The sequence below is a fragment of the Artemia sp. Qi Xiang Cuo genome, chromosome 14 (genome assembly GCF_049724085.1).
Source record: "Artemia sp. Qi Xiang Cuo chromosome 14, ASM4972408v1, whole genome shotgun sequence".
Lineage (NCBI taxonomy): Eukaryota > Metazoa > Arthropoda > Branchiopoda > Anostraca > Artemiidae > Artemia > Artemia sp. Qi Xiang Cuo.
The window spans coordinates 42,137,106-42,157,110 of record NC_142807.1 but is presented as its reverse complement, the minus strand read 5'-3'; the positions used below and the strand labels follow the sequence as shown (position 1 = coordinate 42,157,110).

General features: G+C 34.7%; 1 long non-coding RNA gene across 1 annotated transcript in view; it reads right to left on the bottom strand.

The window, feature by feature from the left end:
• Positions 1-285: 285 nt before the first annotated feature.
• The window catches only part of LOC148944485 (uncharacterized), a 40,665-nt gene continuing 20,945 nt past the window's right edge, over positions 286-20,005 (bottom strand). Inside the window, exons 2-3 of the long non-coding RNA XR_016142862.1 lie at positions 6,600-6,769; positions 286-410 (exon numbers count right to left, since the gene is read on the bottom strand). This is a non-coding gene — a long non-coding RNA (uncharacterized LOC148944485). The remainder of the gene's footprint in view (positions 411-6,599; positions 6,770-20,005) is intronic.

Sequence of the window (20,005 nt, the reverse complement as noted above, 5' to 3'; positions counted from 1 at the left end):
GAATTTTTGGTTGAATGTTTTATCACAAATGTCACATTTGAAAGGTTTTTCTTCAGTATGAATTCTTTGATGAACAGTTAGGTAGGATTTTCGGTTGAATGTTTTATCACAACTGTCGCATTTGAAAGGTTTTTCTCCTGTATGAGTTCTTTGATGATAAGCTAAGGTAGATTTTTGGCGGAATGATTTATCACAAAAGTCCCATTTGAAATGATTTAATCAAGTATTAGTTATTCCATGATCATCTAGGTTGGATTTTTGTCGGACAGTTTTCTAACATAATGAACATTTGTAATGTTTTACTTCAGTATGTGTTCTTCCATGAACAAGTAAATTGCACCTCATAGTAAAATATTTCCTGCACATATCACATTGAAAAAGTTTCTTTCCAGTTTGGGTTCTTGGGTTATCTGCAAAAGGAAAACTGAAATAATGTAAAGTTCACTCAAATTAAATTACTTTTTATAGGACACTCAATTCAGCATTTAACACTTAACCTTAATTAGTCACTATATGTTTGGTTTTAACGAATCTTGCCTTTAGTGTCAAATTTAAAAGAGCAAATTTTAGGTATTATTCTTGTGATTCAAAAAATCCTTTATTTATCTATCTTTCAGAGGCAACACTATAGCGTTACCTATAGTAAAGCCCATAAGGCTCCAATGTTTTATTATTTATTTATTATTGTTTTTTTTTCTTCCCAGAGGCACTTCATATTGAAGGAGTCGTCAAAAAACTTCAAAGGGGACTCATGCAATTGGAAACCGAGAGTTCTAGTGGCCTTTTCATGGGGCAAAAGTGAATGGAAAGCAACGAACACCCCTTCCATGGCCACCAGTTCCCCAGACCCATGCAATCAACGTTTTGAGATAGGCATTTGGCTCTATGTAGTTGATTTCCATATATAAATTATGTTTTTGAGGAGGACACTCCCCCACAGCCCCCAGGACGAGGGTTGTAAGTTATGCCCTGGGGGCATATAAGCTTTTTATAGAAAGCCTTGTCGTAGAAACTTCAAAATGGGCTCATTCGATAGGAAATTCAAAGGGCTAGTGCCCTTTTTAATAGTCGAAAGTGATTGGAGGGCAACTAACCCCCTCTCGTGCCCACCTTATCCCCAAACACATCCAATCAAAATTTTGAGATAGCCATTTTGTTCAATGTGGTTGAAAATTCTGGAAATTATATGGATGACATTAGTCACTCAGTCAGTACTGAAGTAATGCAGTTCTTGGATATCATACTGTAGCAACACTATTTAGACACTCATATTTACGTAAAAACATGCACAACCTCAATCTTAAGAATTCCAATTACATTACAAGTTTTAGGTTTTAAAATTGAGATTGTATTTTCAAAAAAAGATTGTTCTGCTCTTTATCTAAAATTAATGAAGAAAAAACTTTCCGAAAAATAAGTTTTTCAACATAAAGTAACGGACATTTTAAACTTAAGCTCAGAAGATACAAATACCTGTTAAAATTCAAACTCAAAACGACCAGAAATTACTATTAAAGAATAAATGAAACCCAAAACGAACAGAAATTAAATAAACAATCATAAGAAAAATATACAATAAGTAATAATATAAAAGAATAAATAGATCTTAAAGCAAGTAATGCTTAGATTGAATATGAAAATCAAGCTTAAAACGAAAAAAACATATGTTGCTATTGAAGTATAAATGAAACTTAAAACGAACAGAAATTAAATAAACAATCATTGCAAACTAGCTACCCTTAAATCTCTTGACTCTTAAAAAGTGAACTAAAACTTTCAATTTCCAATTAAATTAGCCCTCTATGAAGTTTATACGAGAATCCCTTTCATAAGAACCATATATGCCCTTGGGGAATATCTTAGAATGCCTTCTTCCGGGCCCTGGGGGGTTGTATGGACCCCGGAATTTTTTTTATCCGACCTTTCAACTAATTTTTTTTAACAAAATATCTACTTCAAAATTTTCATCAGACGGGTTTGGAAAAAGAAGGCATGGAGGGGGGCGCTAGTTGCCCTTGGATCTCTTTTGACTATTAAAAAGTGAACTCGAACTTTCAATTTCCAATCAAATGAACCCTCTCTGAAGTTTATACAAGAATCCATTTCATAAGAACCATATATACCCCAGGGCATAACTTACAACGCCTGCTCAGGGGCCCTGGGGGTTGTGTCGACACCCGAGTTTTGTTATCTAAATTTTGAAAATTGTTTAACTTAATGGTTATCTCAAAATTTTTATCAGATGCATTTGGGAAAAAATAGGCGTGGGGGGGGCTAGTTGCCCTCCAATCTCTTTCGAATCTCAAAAACTGAACTACAGCTTTCAATTTCCAATCAAATTAGCCCTCTCTGAACTTTTTACCAGCATCCCTTCCATAAGAACCATATATTCGCCCAGGGCGTTACTTACAACGCCCTCCTTCAGGCCCTGGGGGGCTGTGTCGACCCCGGAGTTTTCATTCTATGGTCTTTGAACTATTTAAAAAAAAATTACTATCTCAAAGTTCTTATCAGATAGGTTTGATAAATAAAAGGTTGTGGAGGAGGGGGGGGGCTAGGTGCCCTCCAATCTCTTTTGACTCTTATAAAGTGAACAAGAACTTTCAATTTCCAATCAAATGAGCTCTCTTTGAAGTTTATACAAACATCCCTTCCATAAGAGCCATATATACCCCCAGGACATAACTTACAACGCCTACCCCCAGGCCCTAGGGGGGTTGTTTCGACACCGGAGTTTTTGTTATATGATCTTTGAACTACTTTTAAAGAAATAGCTATCTAAAAATTTTTGGTTACCCTCCTATATCTTTTGACACATAAAAAGTGAACTAGAACTTTCAATTTCCAATAAAATGAGGCCTCTCTAAAGTTTATACGAGCATTCCTTCCATAAGAACCATATATGCCCCCAGGCCATAACTTATAACCCTTGCCCCAAAGACCTTGGGGGGAGTGTCATGCTCAAAGATATAATTTCCAGAATTTTCAACTACGTTGAACAAAATGGACATCTCAAAATTTTGATTGAATGTTTTTGGGGAAATGGTGGGCCTGTAAGGGGTGTTAGTTGGTTTCCAATCACTTTCGACTATTAAAAAGGGCACTATCCATTTAAATTTCCAATCGAATGAGCCCTTTTTCAAGTTTCTACAACAACGCTTTCTATGAAACCTTATATGCGCCCAGGGCATAACTTACAACCCTTGCCCTGAGGGCTCTGGGTGGGTGGGGGGGGGGGTGCCATCCTAAAAACAATCAGAAATTAAACTAAAAAAAACAAGTATTTTCAACTTAATGCAAGGAGCAAGATCAATAATTAAAACGAACAGAAATTATTACGTATATGAGGAGTTGCCCCTTCCACAAGACCTTGCTGTTTACGCTAAAGTTTTGACTTGCTGTCCTAATTCTTTAAGAACAATTCCTGTAACACAATGACCATTTAATTAGAATAATAAGCTTTGTTTTTAAATTCTAAAAAAAAGTTTAGCGCAAAGAGCGAGGTCTTGAGGAGGAGGCAACCCCTTTCATATACGTTATAATTGCTTTTCATTTTAAGTTTTGATATTGCTCCTTAGTTTCAGTTGAAGAAAACTTTTTTTCATTTAATTTCTTATTGTTTTTAAATAATACTGGGAAATCTGGCTCTCTCTCCATCAAAAGTTCCAGTACTTGTGAAATATATGCCACTCACAAAGGTTTACAATATGTAAGACTCGAGAACAAACCAGTTTCTTTGTTACTTTAGAAACAAATTTTGGCTATATATTTGCACATGGGGGGGGGGGGTAAAGTATAGTGGGTCTGCATGCAAAATGTGTTATGTACAATTATTCTGCCTATTATAAAGTCAGAATTGTTTTCTGACTTCAAACTGTCCAAATACTTTACTCCCCCTCATTACGTGCAAATATAACTTTGTGTGTCATAATAAATCTGTTCAAAATTTTCATTCAAAAGTCATTTTTTTTTTGGGAAGAAATGTCTAGGTTATACAAACCTCAAAATATCAAATTCCCTTAAGAAAGATGTGGTGAGTTAATTTTAAGGCACCTAGGAAATACAAGAGTGTGATTAAGTTTGTCTTATCATTTTGAATACCCAAGTTCTCTTATTGAATTGTTTCAAGAGCTATTATAAGTACATTTGTCAATAAACGTTCTTTTATTTTCTATTTTATATATTTATGTTTAAGTCAGAAATGATTTGAATTTAGCCTCTTCTCTATACTCCTCAGAGAACTCCTGTTATGAGCCATGATAACAACTAATCCTTCATCAAATGTCTTAAAAGTGAATGGGCCCACGTCCTTTTATACATCCGATAAAAAATTTGAGATAGCCATTTTGTGAAAAATAGTTTAAAAATCGTATAATAAAAACTCCGAGGTCAACTCAATCCACCAGGGCCTAGGGTTGCAAGTTATGCCCTGGGGACATGTAAGGTTCATATATAAGGAATTATTGTATAATCTTTAGAGAGGGCTCATTTGATTGGAAATTGAAGTTCTAGTTCACTTTTTAGGAGTCAAACTAGCCCCCCCCCACGCTCTTCTTTTCCCAAATCCATCCAATAAAATTTTGAAATACACATTTTGTTAAAATTAGTTCAAACATCAGATAATAAAAGCTCCAGGGTTGACACAGCCCCTCAGGGCCTGGGGGAAAAGGGCAACTAGCCCAACCTTTTTTTCCCAAAACCCACCCAATAAAAATTTTGAGATAGCCATTTTGTTAATCCCTAGTGCCCTTTTTAGTTGTCAAAAGTAATCAAAGGGCAACTAGCCCCCCCCCCCGAAGGCCCCTTTTCCCCCGATTACATCTGATCAGAATTTTGAGACAGCCATTTTTCTGAAAATAGTTTGAAGATCAAATAACAAAAAACTCAGGGGTCAACAAAATCACAAATAAACAATCATAGCAAAAAAAAAATAAAAAAAAAATACAACAACAAACACAAATAAACAATCATAGCAAAAAAACATACAACGAGTACTAATATAAATGAATAAGTTACAAGAAATTACTATTGACAAATAAATGAAACCCAACACGAACAGAAATTAAATAAATAATCATAGCAAACAAACATACAATAGGTACCAATATAAATCAATAAATAAAAGTTAAAACAAGTGATATTTAAATTGAATATGCAAATCAAGCTTGAAAGAAACAAAAAACAAAATAAACTAGAGTTTGGGTTTTGCCTCCTCTCATTGTAAAAGTCTAAAACCTACTGCTTCATTGGCGCTTTGCTGAAAATGATTTAAATTACAAATATTTTCTTTTTTACTTATTAAGACATTGAAAATAAACATGAAAATTAGAGTAGAATTAAATTTGGAAGTGATGAGCAATTAATATTAATATCATTATATATGAAATGTTCAGTTTAATTTTGTTAGTTCTTTCCAAGACTGTTCCAGACAAATTAAGTTTCACTATAAACAAGAGTTTGGATACTGCCCCCTTCCTTAGCTGTATAAGTCTAAAGCCTACTCTGTCATTGGTGCTTGACTGAAAACGAATATATTACAAATACTTTTTTTTCTAGTTATTACTGCATTGAAAATAAAAATAAAAATTTCAGCAAAATAAAATCTTGAAACTGATTATTTTTCAACAATTGATATAATTATATATCAAATATTCAATTTGATTTTATTTGTACTTTTCAAGACTGTTCAAGACACATTTAGTTTTCAGTAAAGCAGCAATTACGCAGTAGGTGATAGATTTTTACAGTGAGAGAAGGAGGCAAAACCCGTACTCTTGTTTGTAGTGATTTTTGTTTGTTTCCAGCTTCCATATTCAATTTAAGTTTCATCCATTTTAAGATTTATTTATTCATTTGTATTAGTAACTATTGTATGTTTGTTTGTTATAACAGTTTATTTGATTTCTGTTCGTTTTGGGTCTCATTTGTACTTTCATAACAACTTCTGGTATTTTATTTACTTACATTAGTACTTGCTGTATGTTTTTTTGCTATGATTCTTTATTTAATTTCTGCTCATTTTGGGTCTCATTTATTCTTTAATAGTAATTTCATATGATTTATTCATTTATATATTAGTACTTGTTGTATGATTTTTTTTTGCTTTTATAGCCAATTTAATTTTTGTTTGTTTTGGGTTTCATTTATTCTTTAATAGTAATTTTTGTTGTTTCTAGTTTGTATTTTATCCGGTGTTTGTATCTGCTGAGCTTAATTTTAATATGGCGTTTACTTTTCTTAGGAAAATTTATTTTTTTTGGAAAGTTTTTTTTAATATAATTTTCAAGAAAATGGGGATATTCTTTCATTCCCTCTTAAAAATACAATAAAAATTTAACGGGGGAAAAACTATCATTAAAATTGATGATTAGTTAATTATTCAGAAGGTAATCATTTATCAATTCACACAGAGGCAACAAAAAGCCATGATTAACAGGATTTTAGTTAAGAAATGATTTAGAGGTTTTACACTTGGTTTTGATTATTTTTGTTCATAAAAGTAGCAGAAAAAAAATGGAATATTGTATTTGTCCTGCATTTAAAAAAAAAGGTAACAGAATATAAAGCATACTGGCTTAATCAGCTGCAAAACCAATTACCTTGCTTCATAGCAGTGATCCCAAAGACGTTGGGACTGCCCATCTTTCACTAATTGAGGCAAATACACAGTCAGTTTCACTTGGCTGCCCTGGACAGTTAAAAATCTACAGTAACTGAATAATCAATGAATTTGATAGCATATCTTCAAAGCGTACAAGGGGGATTTAACCTAGAAAATAGTTTTGAGAAATTGTCATTCTCAATAAGGACATTTGACTGAAATTTTGGGTATTTGGTCAACATAGTCTAAAGATCAAACAATTATAAAGGTTTCCTTAAAGATAGCACTTTAATTTCCAAAAGCAAAGTGATGTAGCCCTGAAGCATCTGTTCCCTGTCCAAAAATCAATACATCTTGAGAGGGCGTTTTCATCCTATGCATTTATCAAGAACAAACATAGAAATAAGCTTCATGCAACTTTGGACTCAAGACTCTGCCTCTCATCATTTAGTCTGAAATTTAAAAAGCTTAGCTGAAATATTCAAGCTCAATGCTCCACTGAGAAACATAAAAGTTTTCTGTTCGCAAACCTATATAAAATGTTAAAAAACACATGCAATACTTTCTATTACTTTGGAAGTACTTTAAAATAAGTTTGGGATTGAATTTTACTCACAGCAATAACCAACAAATCGTTCTTTTTCTTTTAATTTTTGCTGAAAAAGAATTTTAAATAGATTAAGTATTTTTTTCTGAAATAATAAATATGATCATTTTTCATTTATGATGAATATCTAATGTGGGCCTTTAAAGTTCAGTCTTTACTAATACGTTGAAAAATAAATAAAATCAATCTATTCAAAATATCATTGGTGGTTAATAGTACTATGTGGGAAAGTGTGCTCAATGATGAAAATCTTTGTTATAATACATGGGATTAAAAAAGACTGGAAAACACTGCTCTACAGTAAGGTTCTCACATGTGCTGAATACATTATTTGAATTTCATAATCACTTTCCTTTTTGGTGGTGTTTCCCCCTTATTCCAAAATTAGGCAGATGTTACAGGCTCTTTGCTTTAGAATTCATTGAGTATTTTCAAAAGCTTCATGAAAAACGAACTATCAGATATTTTGATTCAAAAAAATGTAGTGAGGCAAGGGGGATGAATTTTTCAAAAGCTATTAATGCAAATCATTTTATTCCGTGAAAATACCAAAAAGCATTATTTTCCAACAAAATTTCCTAAAAAAGTTTCAATCAAAATTTAAAGGGAGACATATTCCTCCACCAATTGATGCTCTGGAAAGACATAAGACTATCTTTGTTTAATAAAAGATAAATCTCTAGAATTTCATCTGCAAGTGGACTGAAAGCTATTCCGGACTGAAACAATTTTAAGATAAGTTTTGAGTTTCATGCCAGTTGCTTAACTCTGAAAACTTGCATGAGCCCTATAATAAAGATATTATAAAAAATAAAGAGAACTAGGTTATCAAAAATATGTGAAGCCACGGTTACATCAGAACTGACAGGTCTTTGGCCCAGTGCTGCTAAAGGGTTAAGTAAATATTTTTAAATATATATATATATATATATATATACTAAAAAGAAAAAGTGTTTCAGACAGGCGCATAGCCACATGGATTTGTTTTGTGAAAGAAGGAGGTGGGCTTCCAAAAAATACAAATATAGCCTATATATATATATATATATATATATATATATATATATATATATATATATATATATATATTAAGCCAGTAGCTAGGCCTACTGCATGTGTAAACTACAGAATACCTGGTCAGAGGGTTAAATTGGGAAAAACCACCTCCATGTTGAAGATGCGGTAATGAGGTGCGTGGCAGGTGGCACCGTTCCCAGTCTAATGATGCATGGCAATGGATTTATGGGCTTTGTTGGGCTAACCACCCAGCAAAGCTTCTTTTACCTGGTTATGATTAACAACAAAAAGCCTCAAACCAAACAGCGATTTTGACAACGACCTGTAGCACGTCCACCGACCATCCAAACAGACCAGTTTAAGGTAGCCCACTGCAATGTACAAGGTCTCAGATCTAAGTTTGACCAGTTCCTACATTTAGTGAACTTGGTCAAGCCATCTATCATGTGCATCATTGAGACCAATCTAAACCAAGAAATACAGAGCAGTGAGGTTGCCATACAGGGATACACGCTCCTCAGGCGGGATCAAGAGCGTACTGACGGCGCTAAATACGGAGGAGGAGGTGTCGCTGTTTATCTACAGAGCCATATACCTTATTCATGCCTGAACATACCAGATTCAGCAGGTGAAGAAGCTCTGTGGTTCAAGGTGACCCTCCCAAATAAATCCGTGATTGTCGGTACTGTGTATAACCCTCCAACTTACCAGATTACCAGCTCCCTTGAAACCTCCCTTGAATATATTCGTGGCAAGTACGCTAAGTCTGCCATTATCCTTCATGGAGACTTCAACGTCTATCATAGCGTGTGGCTTCGCAGCAAAAATACTGATAGGGAAGGGTCGGACTTGTATGATCTATCTCTCTCTTACGGGCTGGAACAACTTGTCAATTTTGACACGTATCATGGCCCAAATGGATCATCTCGTCTTGACCTCTTCCTTAAAGATCCTCCTGACTCCTTTAAGGTAGACGCTCATGGTTTCACCAGTGACCACGTTGCCGTCGTTGCATGTGGAAACCTACGTATTCCGCCTCCAGTAAAGCATGAACAAACAATCTGGCTATACAAAAGAGGTGATTCGGACGGTTTGAGAAACACTCTTTTTTCTCAGCAGTGGAGAGCCTTCCTCCTGGAAGGCCCAGAGAAAGCTGCAGATAAGTACCAGCAGGCTATAGTTGACTCTGTTGAAAAGCATATCCCTTCAAAGCGGATCCATGTGTCTAGTAAGGACAAACCTTGGTTCAATGCCCAGTGTAAGAAGTCAATCAGAGCAAAGCAAAAGGCATACAAGCAATGGCTACTTTTGAAGAGCAAAGAGAACAGAATTGCATTCATAAATGCATGCAAAGATGCAGTTTGAGCGATTCAGCAGTCCTGGGTTCAGTATAAGGAGAAATTTGCCACCAAGCTTCAACTTGCGTCGGCAAAGAGTTGGTGGAAAATTGTCAAGGAGGCTTTACCGTCGTCCAAGGGGACCGCAATTCCTTCTCTCCAGAGTAACAGGACAGTGGTACAAGATCCACAGGCAAAGGCTGAAGCTCTTGCTAAGGCTTTTGCCGAATTCTTGAATCTAGATGATGATGGTAGAGAAGTGCCAAAATTCTCCAACCAAACCGACACTGTCCTGGAACATGTGAATTTTTCTGCTCCCAAGATCCTTTGCATTCTGCAACATCTGGATGTGACCAAAGCCACGGGTCCTGACAACATACCAAATGTTGTCCTCAAATCCTGCAGTGCCAAACTAGCTCGACCCTTGTCATTGCTTTTCTGGCTGTGCTTTTGCTCCAGAACCTTCCCACGAACATGGAAGTCAACCCATGTTATACCTACTCTAAAGCCAGAAGGCGATCCAACAAGAGTGGTCTCCTACAGGCCTATTAGCCTTCTCTCCTGTGTTGGCAAAGTCTACAAGAGCGTCTCCAATAAAACACTTCATCAGTACCTGGAATCAAATGACCTTCTAGGCGATTGCCAATATGGATTCCACTGGAAATGCTCAACATTAGACTGCCTAGTGGCCCAGTATCAGGAGTGGATAGAACTACTGGCAATGGGATACAACATCAGGCTACTATCCTTTGACATTGCAAAAGATTTTGACAGAGTATGGCACCGTGGCCTGCTAAAGAAACTCTATGTGTATGGTGTTTGTGGATGTCTGTTAAAAGTGATTGAGAGCTTTCTTTCCGATCGTTCACTGCAGGTTGTTCTTGACGGGTTTATTTCCGGCAAATATCCAGTGAAAGCAGGGGTACCCCAGGGCAGTGTCTTGGGACCTACGCTCTTCCTTATCTAAATAAACGACATGGGAGACAACCTTGCAAACCCTCTGCTTCACTTTGCCGACAATACCACAACACACTCAGCCATCCCTGAACACAAAGACCCAACACAAGCCTCCCTTTCCCTACAGATGGATCTTCTGAAAATTGAAAAGTGGTCTGATGCACAGATGATCAACTTCAGTGCATCGAAAACAAAGGAGCTTCTAATTACCCAATCAAAGGTGCCACATGAACACTCCAGTTTCATCTTCAAAAATGAAGCTATAAAGAGAGTCGATGAGCTTCGTCTACTGGGGATTCATTTCTCCACTGATCTCTCTTGGAACAACCACCTTGATCGGGTGAGAACCTCCTGCGCAAGAAAGCTGGAAGTTACTCTTTGCTGCAAAGTCTTGCATCAGACCCATAGCTGAATATGGATGCCCGCTATTTGCTGGTGCTCCAAAAACACTGTTGGCACCACTTCAGAAGATCCAGAATAGGGCAAATATGGCAGGCTGCGCCTCTACACAAGGATTGCTCCAGCCTCTAAATGAAAGTTTTGATGTAGCGTCGATGGCTGTTTTCTACAAGTACATGAATTCACCTCCCTCAGACAAGGTCTCTCAAATTGTGCCCCCCTTTGTCCAGCCAACAAGGCAGACACAAAGACACACAGCTCAGTCCAATTATCTAAAGGAGGATACACTGAAAACAGAGTACTTGAGGAACAGCTTCATCTGGCATTGCATTTCTATCTGGAATGATCTTCCTGGGGATATTATCCCAGCAAATCCCTCTGTTGACACCTTCAAAAGAAGGTTCAATAGACATTTAAAACCTCGAAGCCATTGAAAGAGGTAGATGATTAGCGGCATATCATGCCACTAATCATAATACTTAACGGCATGGATACTTTGAAGTACCTGGCGCCATGAATATTGGAATAAAATATATATATATATATATATATATATATATATATATATATATATATATATATATATATATATATATATATATATATATATATATATATATATATATATATATATATATATATATACCAAGAATACACCACTACCCAAGTCTAGTAATTATAAATCAGAACTATTTTCATCCTGATAAGGCAAATAGTCACTGTCATTATCAGATTCCTCCATCTTACTTCCTAAGTAGGGCCTACCAGCATCCTATAACACACATCAAATGTTTATAATTCAGAAAAACAAAACACACCACTTTACATTCTAATAATAATACAAGTACTCAGACAAGTAGCAAGACACTGTGAAAAACAATCAGTCTACCAGCATAAAAATATATGCAGATTGGGTAATTCCTAGATTGGTTTACACTTGAACAGTGAAATTGTGTTCTACCAATGCAAATGAAAGTAAATAATTGCAAGCACATCCAAATTGCAGGATCTGTAGAATTAAGCCAGTAGCTAGGCCTACTGCATGTGTAAACTGCAGAATACCTGGTCAGAGGGTTAAATTTGGAAAAACAAATAGATGACAAAAGGGTTGATTGAAGATTAGTTTTCAGACAACTCCTCTTCCAGTTGCTGGTCTATCTTTTCAACATATAAGAAAAACTACAAAAAAGGCTAAATTTGTAAACATAAAAATGACAAATGGGGCTAATTTCAATCATTATGTAAATGAAAAAGCTCTTTTTTGTTTAAAGTATCAGAAACCATATTAGAGCCTTTTTCAGCCCTCTTAGACTGCATCCCCTTTCTTGGCTACACTTCTATAAAAAGCATTAAACTTGGACAGGAATGTAAAGTCCCACTGAAGTCGATTCTGATGTTTTTAGCACTCTATCTATTAGTGCTTTAGAAATATTTAAAAAGCTTCTAAAGTAGAATTTTGGAAAGTTTTGAGTTGGGGGGTAAGGGGGTTTTAAAAACCTCTTCCCGTGATATAACGTGTCCTCTGAAGTCGATTCTGATGTTTTTAGCACTATCTATTAGTGCTTTAGAAATATTTAAAAAGCTTCTAAAATAAAATTTTGGAAAATTTTGAGTTAGGGGGGAAGGGGGATTTTAAAAACCTCTTCCCATGACATGAATTGCCCTCTAAAGTTGATTCTGATGTTTGTAGCGTTCTGTCTTTGCTCTTTATAAATATTTAAAAAAGCTTCTGAAGTAGAATTTTGGAAAATTTTGAGTTTGGGGGGAAGGGGGATTTCAAAAAGATCTTCCCATGACATAAATTGTCTTCTAAAGTCGATTCTGATGTTTGTAACGCTCTATGTCATAGCGCTTTAGAAATATTTAAAAAAGTTTCTAAAGTAACAATTTTGGAAAATTTTTAGTTTGGGGGGAAGGGGATTTAAAAAAAATCTTCCCATGACATAAATTCTCGTCTAAAGTTGATTCTGATGTTTGTAACGCTCTATGTCTTAGCGCTTTAGAAATATTTAAAAAGATTTCTAAAGTATCAATTTTTGAAAATTTTGAGTTTGGGGGGAAGGGGGATTTCAAAAACATATTCACGTGACATAACTTGTCTTCTAATGTCGAGTCTTAGGTTTGTAGCACTCTAAGTCTTAGTGCGTTAGAAATATTTAAAAAGCTTCTTAAGTAGAATTTTGGAAAATTTTGAGTTTGGGGGGACGGGGGATTTTAAGAACCTCTTCCCTTGATATAAAGTGTCCTCTGAAGTCAATTCTGATCTTTTTAGCACTCTATCTATTAGTGCTTTAGAAATATTTAAAAAGCTTCTAAAGTAGAATTTCGGAAAATTTTGAGTTTGGGGTGAAGGAGGATTTCAAAAACATTGTCCCATAACATAATTTGTCCTCTGAAGTCGATTCTGATAGTTGTAGCGCTCTATCTATTAGTGCTTTAGAAATATTTAAAACGCTTCTGAAGTAGAATTTTGGAAAATTTTGAGTTTGGGGGGAAGGGGGATTTTAAAAAACCTCTTCCCGGGATATAACATGTCCTCTGAAGTCGATTCTGATGTTTTTAGCACTCTATCTATTAGTGCTTTAGAAATATTTAAAAAGCTTCTAAAGTAGAATTTTGGAAAATTTTGAGTTTGGGGGGAAGGGGGTTTAAAAAACCTCTTCCCGTGATATAACGTGTCCTCTGAAGTCGATTCTGATGTTTTTAGCACTATCTATTAGTGCTTTAGAAATATTTAAAAAGCTTCTAAAATAAAATTTTGGAAAATTTTTATTTAGGGGGGAAGGGGGATTTTAAAAACCTCTTCCCGTGATATAACGTGTCCTCTGAAGTCGATTCTGATGTTTTTAGCACTCTATCTATTAATGCTTTAGAAATATTTAAAAAGCTTCTAAAGTAGAATTTTGGAAAATTTTGAGTTTGGGGGGAAGGAGGATTTCAAAAACATCTTCTCATAACATAATTTGTCCTCTGAAGTCGATTCTGCTGTTTGTAGCGTTCTATGTCTTAGCGCTTTAGAAATATTTAAAATAGCTTCTGAAGTAGAATTTTGGAAAATTTTGAGTTCGGGGGGAAGGGGGATTTTAAAACCTCTTCCCGTGATATAACGTGTCCTCTGAAGTCAATTCTGATGTTTTTAGCACTCTATCTATTAGTGCTTTAGAAATGTTTAAAAAGCTCCTAAAGTAGAATTTTGGAAAATTTTGAGTTTGGGGGGAAGGGGGTTTTAAAAACCTCTTCCCGTGATATAACGTGTCCTCTGAAGTCGATTCTAATGTTTTTAGCACGATCTATAAATGCCTTAGAAATATTTAAAAAAGCTTCTAAAGTAGAATTTTGGAAAATTTTGAGTTTGGGGGGAAGGGGGATTTCAAAAACATCTTCTCATGACACAAATTGTCCTCTAAAGTCGATTCTGCTGTTTGTAGCACTCTATCTATTAGTGCTTTAGAAATATTTAAAAAGCTTCTAAAGTAGAATTTTTGAAAATTTTGAGTTTGGGGGGAAGGGGGTTTTAAGAACCTCTTCCCGCAATATAACGTGTCCTCTGAAGTAGATTCTGATGTTTTTAGCACTCTATCTATTAATGCATTAGAAATATTTAAAAAGCTTCTGAAGTAGAATTTTGGAAAATTTTGAGTTAGAGGGTAAAGAGGATTTTAAAAACATCTTCCGATGATGTGAATTGCCCTCTAAAGTTGATTCTGATGTTTGTAGCCTTATATGTATTAGCGCTTTAGAAATATTTAAAAAAGTTTCTTAAGTAGAATTTTGGAAATTTTTTTGTTTGAGGGGAAGGGGGATTTCAAAAACATCTTCCCATGACATAAATTGTCCTCTAAAGTCGATTCTGATGTTTGTACCGATCTATGTCTTAGCTCTTTATAAGTATTTAAACAAGTTTCTAAAGTAACAATTTTTGAAATTTTTGAGTTGGGGGGGACGCGGGATTTAAAAAACATCTTCCCATGAAATAATGTGTCTTCTAAAGATGATTCTTATGTTTGTAACGCTCTATGTTTTAGCGCTTTAGAAATATTTAAACAAGTTTCTAAAGTAACAATTTTGGAAAATTTTGAGTTTGGGGGGAAGGGGATTTCAAAAACATCTTCCCGTGACATAAATTGTCCTCTAAAGTCAAGTCTGATGTTTGTAGTGCTCTATGTCGTAGCGTTTTACAAAAATTTGATAAGCTTCTAAAGTAGAATTTTAGAAAACTTTGAGTTTGGGGGAGGGAGGATTTTAATAACCTCTTCCCGTGAAATAACGTATCCTCTGAAGTCAAATCTGATGTTTTTAGCAGTCTATTTAATAGTGCTTTAGAAACATTTAAAAAGCCTCTAACGTAAAAATTCGTGAAATTTTCAATTTGGGGGGAAGAGGAATTTAAAAAACATTTTCCCATAACATAATTTATCCTCTGTAGTCGAGTCTGATACTTTTAGCATTCTATCTATTAGTGCTTTAGAGATATTCAAAAAGCTCCTGAAGTCGAATTTTGGAAAATTTTGAGTTTGGGGGGAAGGGGGATTTTAAAAACGTCTTCCCGTGATATAACGTGCCCTCTGAAGTCGATTCTGAAATTTGTAGCGCTCTATCTATTAGTGCTTTAGAAATATTTAAAAAAGCTTCTAAAGTAGAATTTTGGAAAATTTTGAGTTTGGGGGGAAGGGGGATTTTAAAAACCTCTTCCCGTGATATAACGTGTCCTCTAAAGTCGATTCTAATTTTTTTAGCACTCTATGTATTAGAGACTTAGAAATATTTTAAAAGCTCCTAAATTAGAATTTTAGAAAATTTTGAATTTGAGGGGGAGGGGGATTTCAAAAACCTCTTCACAAAATACAATTTATCCTCTAAAGTCAAGTCTGATATTTTTAGCGCTCTATATATTAGTGGTTTAGAAATATTTAAAAAGCTTCTAAAGTAAAATTTTGGAAAATTTTTAGTTAGGGGGGAAGGGGGATTTAAGAAACATCTTCCCATGACACAATTTGTCCTCTAAAGTCGATTCTGATATTTGTAGCGCTCTATCTATTAGTGCTTTAGAAATATTTAAAAAGCTTCTGAAGTAGAATTTTAAAAAATTTTGAGTTCGGGGGGAAGGGGGATTTTAAAAACCTCTTCCCGTGATATAACGTGTCCTCTGAAGTCGATTCTGATCTTTTTAGCACTCTATCTATTAGTGCTTTAGAAATATTTAAAAAGCTTCTAAAGTAGAATTTTGGATAATTTTGAGTTTGGGGGGAAGGGAGTAGAATGGCCCCTATTGACCCCACGAGAACACCGTGCTGCCACCTACAACTTTTTTTAACACCAAATATGGGCATAGAGTCCCTAGGGGAAATGGATTTCTGGGAAATTGATTGCGTAATCAAAGTGTGTCAATGACCTAAATTTCCAAAGGTGTTGATGTTGTTGTTGTTGTTGTAAGTGCACGCTCTCAGCGAATGTCAAGGTCAATGTTGTTGTTGTTGTTGTAAGTGTACGATCTCAGCGAATGTTATGAGTTTCCAGAAATAGAAAACAGCATTTGTTGTTGTTTTGGACATGTACATGCTCGAGGCGTATGTCATGGTGTCCAAAAATAGGAAACAGCATTTGATGTTGTTGTTGTTGTTGCTCGAGGCAAATGTTATGAGTTTCCAGGAAACAGTTAGATCACGTGTTTCCTTCTCAGCCAATCAGAGGGCTGGTTACATATCCTTTCTCAGCCAATCAGCGAGTCGCTTACAAATCCATTATCAGCCAATCAGAGGGCGTGCTTACAAATTAGCGGCGGGGGGGATATATGGGAAGGGTTTTTTGCTAAAGTTTTATTAGTCTGTGAATAGAATTCAAAGGAGTGAGAAGAAGAACAGTTTGACTTTACTCATTTGGATATATATTTGTGTTGATGACGATGAGTGGAATGTTTACCCTATTAGAAGTTGATAGTGGAGTTGATGATAATAATACAAGAGCACCAAACATTGCGGCGGAAATCACGAAAGGATCACGGCTTTGTCTGGAATGGGATGCAGTATATGCAAGATATGTGATATCCTTGAGCAAATTTAAAATGGAGGATCAATTATGTTTTGCCGCTAAAGTTGATATAGCCCATGTGAATAGACTTCAATGTGCTTTAAGTGCATTGGTGAAACATATTGAAGACAATAAACAGTATCGCTAATTGTACATGCTTAGTATTATTGTTGTAATTATTCAATAAAATTGTTTCGAAATCGAAAATGTTCCATTTCCTTTCTGGTTAGGTTAGGCTAACGCATCAGGGTCAGTCTAGAGTGAATCCAAATTATTTACCAGCACTAGTGGTTCACGTCAGTTGCCTATACACCGAAGAAGAAGAAATCTAAAGTGAAGATTTAAAGACATTATTGTATATATATGCATTTTATCAATAAATAAATTAACAAAAAACAATATTCAAATATTTATTCTATTGTGATATTTACCACTGTTTTTATGTATTCTATCGCATTTTATCAATAAACAAATTAACAAAAAACAATATTCAAATATTTATTCTATTGTGATATTTACCACTGTTTTTATGTATTCTATCTCAGGAGGTTCAATTATTTGAACCTCCTCCTCCACAAGCATGATATTTATGAGAGAGGGTGTCTCCTCAGATTGAGACACCTCCGCATATAAATCAGCTCGCACTCGAAGTCTAGGGTTCGGTAGTCGATCCGAAAACCCATGACGCAATAGATCCTCCGATCTACATGTACATAGGAGGAGCTCTTCCTCCTCCTCAGGTGTAATCTCGATGTCGTCATTCCCATTACAAGTAGCTAGAAGCTCTTCCTCCTCCTCCATAGTAAGCCCCCACACATGCCACACATCCTAAAAAAGATTGAGAACACTATGATGTAAATATAAATAAAAATTTAAACAATGTTGTGGGAGAATGGTTCTTGGAAATTTTCGGTGGGTTTCAATTTATGAAAAAAAAAAAAAAAAAAAAAAAAAAAAAAAAACATTTTGACTTCGTTTGACAATTTACTAAATTTTAAGGTTTTCTTTAGTTTCAAAAATGTTTTTGTCAGTCACCATCTTTTAATCATTCACAAACAATACTGAAGAAAATCAGTTCACACTGTTTATCGATGTTAAATTATTAAGAAGGCTATTATTTCTTTTGAAATATACTTTTTACATTTTTTAATTTTCATGTTTATGATTTTAAATTGATGAAGAATTTAAACACAACTTCAACTAGTTATTTTTTTGTTCGACATAGATGAAAGGTTCATTACCTCAGTTAAACTAAGAGGTTACTTTCTGTAAACTTATATCTAGTGATGAATTTTTCAACTAAAAGTAGAGAGCTGCTAGACTAAATAAAAAAAATCCTGAATTTATGCACATTTTTAACTAGCTAGGGCTAAATTTGTGAAAAAACTCAACTGAAAGTAAGAAGCAACATCAAAGTTTATAAATGAACAGAAATTATTACGTATAAGAAAAGCTCACCCCCCTCCTCAAGACATCACTCTTTACACAACTTTTTTTTAGAATTTTTTGAAAATCAGTCAAATTTTCTCAGGCTCGTAGCCTTTGATGGGTAATATTAAACCTAATGAAATTTATATATTTGGAATCAGCGTAATTAGTCAATCGTTTTAATATATCCATTGGTATCAAAATTCCGTTTTTTTTAGTTTAGATTAGTATTGAGCCGAGTCGCTCCTTACATAAAGTTCGTTACAAATAACTATTTGATGTATATAGTTGGGCCAAATTAAAAGCCAGTAGAACTTTAAAGTGCTCAATTGAGCTGAATCAACATACTTTGCATTTAGGTTTTCAGAATGGTCTTGAAAGAGTCAGTATTTTTTAGTGGGGAAATGGTAATCATTTATTAAATTTCATATTTCAACTGAAAAGTGTACATTTAATTCTAAATAACTTGAACAGAAAGATGAGTTTAAGAAAAAAGACTTAATAAAAACAAAGTACGGCGTTATTTGTAACCCTTTGGTCTTTTTAGGACACCCTGTACATAGCTATAAAAATAATGATAACAGAAAAGAAAGACAGATGGAAAGATAAAAAAGAAAAGGACAGACTGAGAAAACTTGTGGTAAAACTACAACCCTCCTAGAACTTTGTCGCAAAACTGGTTTTTCACATATTAGTTATATATATATAGAGTAAGGTTATCATCAGAGACTTCTGTACATGAATAGATCAGATAGAATAGATCACGCCTTAGAGTGTCATCAGTCCTCAGCCAAGTTTTCTATCAAAGATAAAAAAAAAATTCGTAGAAGTTAGCTGTGTAATTTTTTTTTTCTTAAGAAATCAACATTTCCTTTTTTTTTAACCATGCTATTTAAATAAATTCATTCTTCTAATTTTTATTTATTTAACAAATCAATATTTATAACAGTTTTTAAATATATAATGTCAGGTTCATTTACCACTATATCTAGGAGAGGAGGCATGTCCTCAAATAAATCCTCTCGTACTCTTATGTTATTCCTCGAAGAGAGCAAACCATCAAGCAACCTCTCATCATCTTCTATACAGAGTCGGCCTGAAGGTCCCCTTCTCACCAAATCATCTGAAGTATATGAAAGTCCATCTTCTGTATAATGGATCTCCATTACGTCATCATCATCATCATCATCTGTACTTTCAATTTTGGGTTCATACAAAAGAAGCTCCTCACTTTCCGTGAGCTCCCACTCGGTCCATATATCCTAAAAAGGTCGAGAACACTATGATTAAAACAACTCAATGGAATGGTATGGTCTTCTTGAATTTACTGAGCGGTGTTCTATAAATTTAATAAACAGGGTTACTTAATATTTTTTATTATATCCATAATTTTCATGTCTAAAATTCAACAATTAAGTGGATATAGTTTTTTTACATACGGAACGAGATTTATTGTCCTTGATAAAAGCCTGTATGAGATTTAATGTCTTTGGTAAAAACCTCTATGAGATTCAATGTCCTTGGTGAAAACCTGTATGAGTTTTAACGTCCTTGGTAAAAGCCTGTACGAGATTTAATGTCCTTGGTAAAAGCCCGGACGTGATTTAATGTCCAATTTCTGAAAAAAAAGGG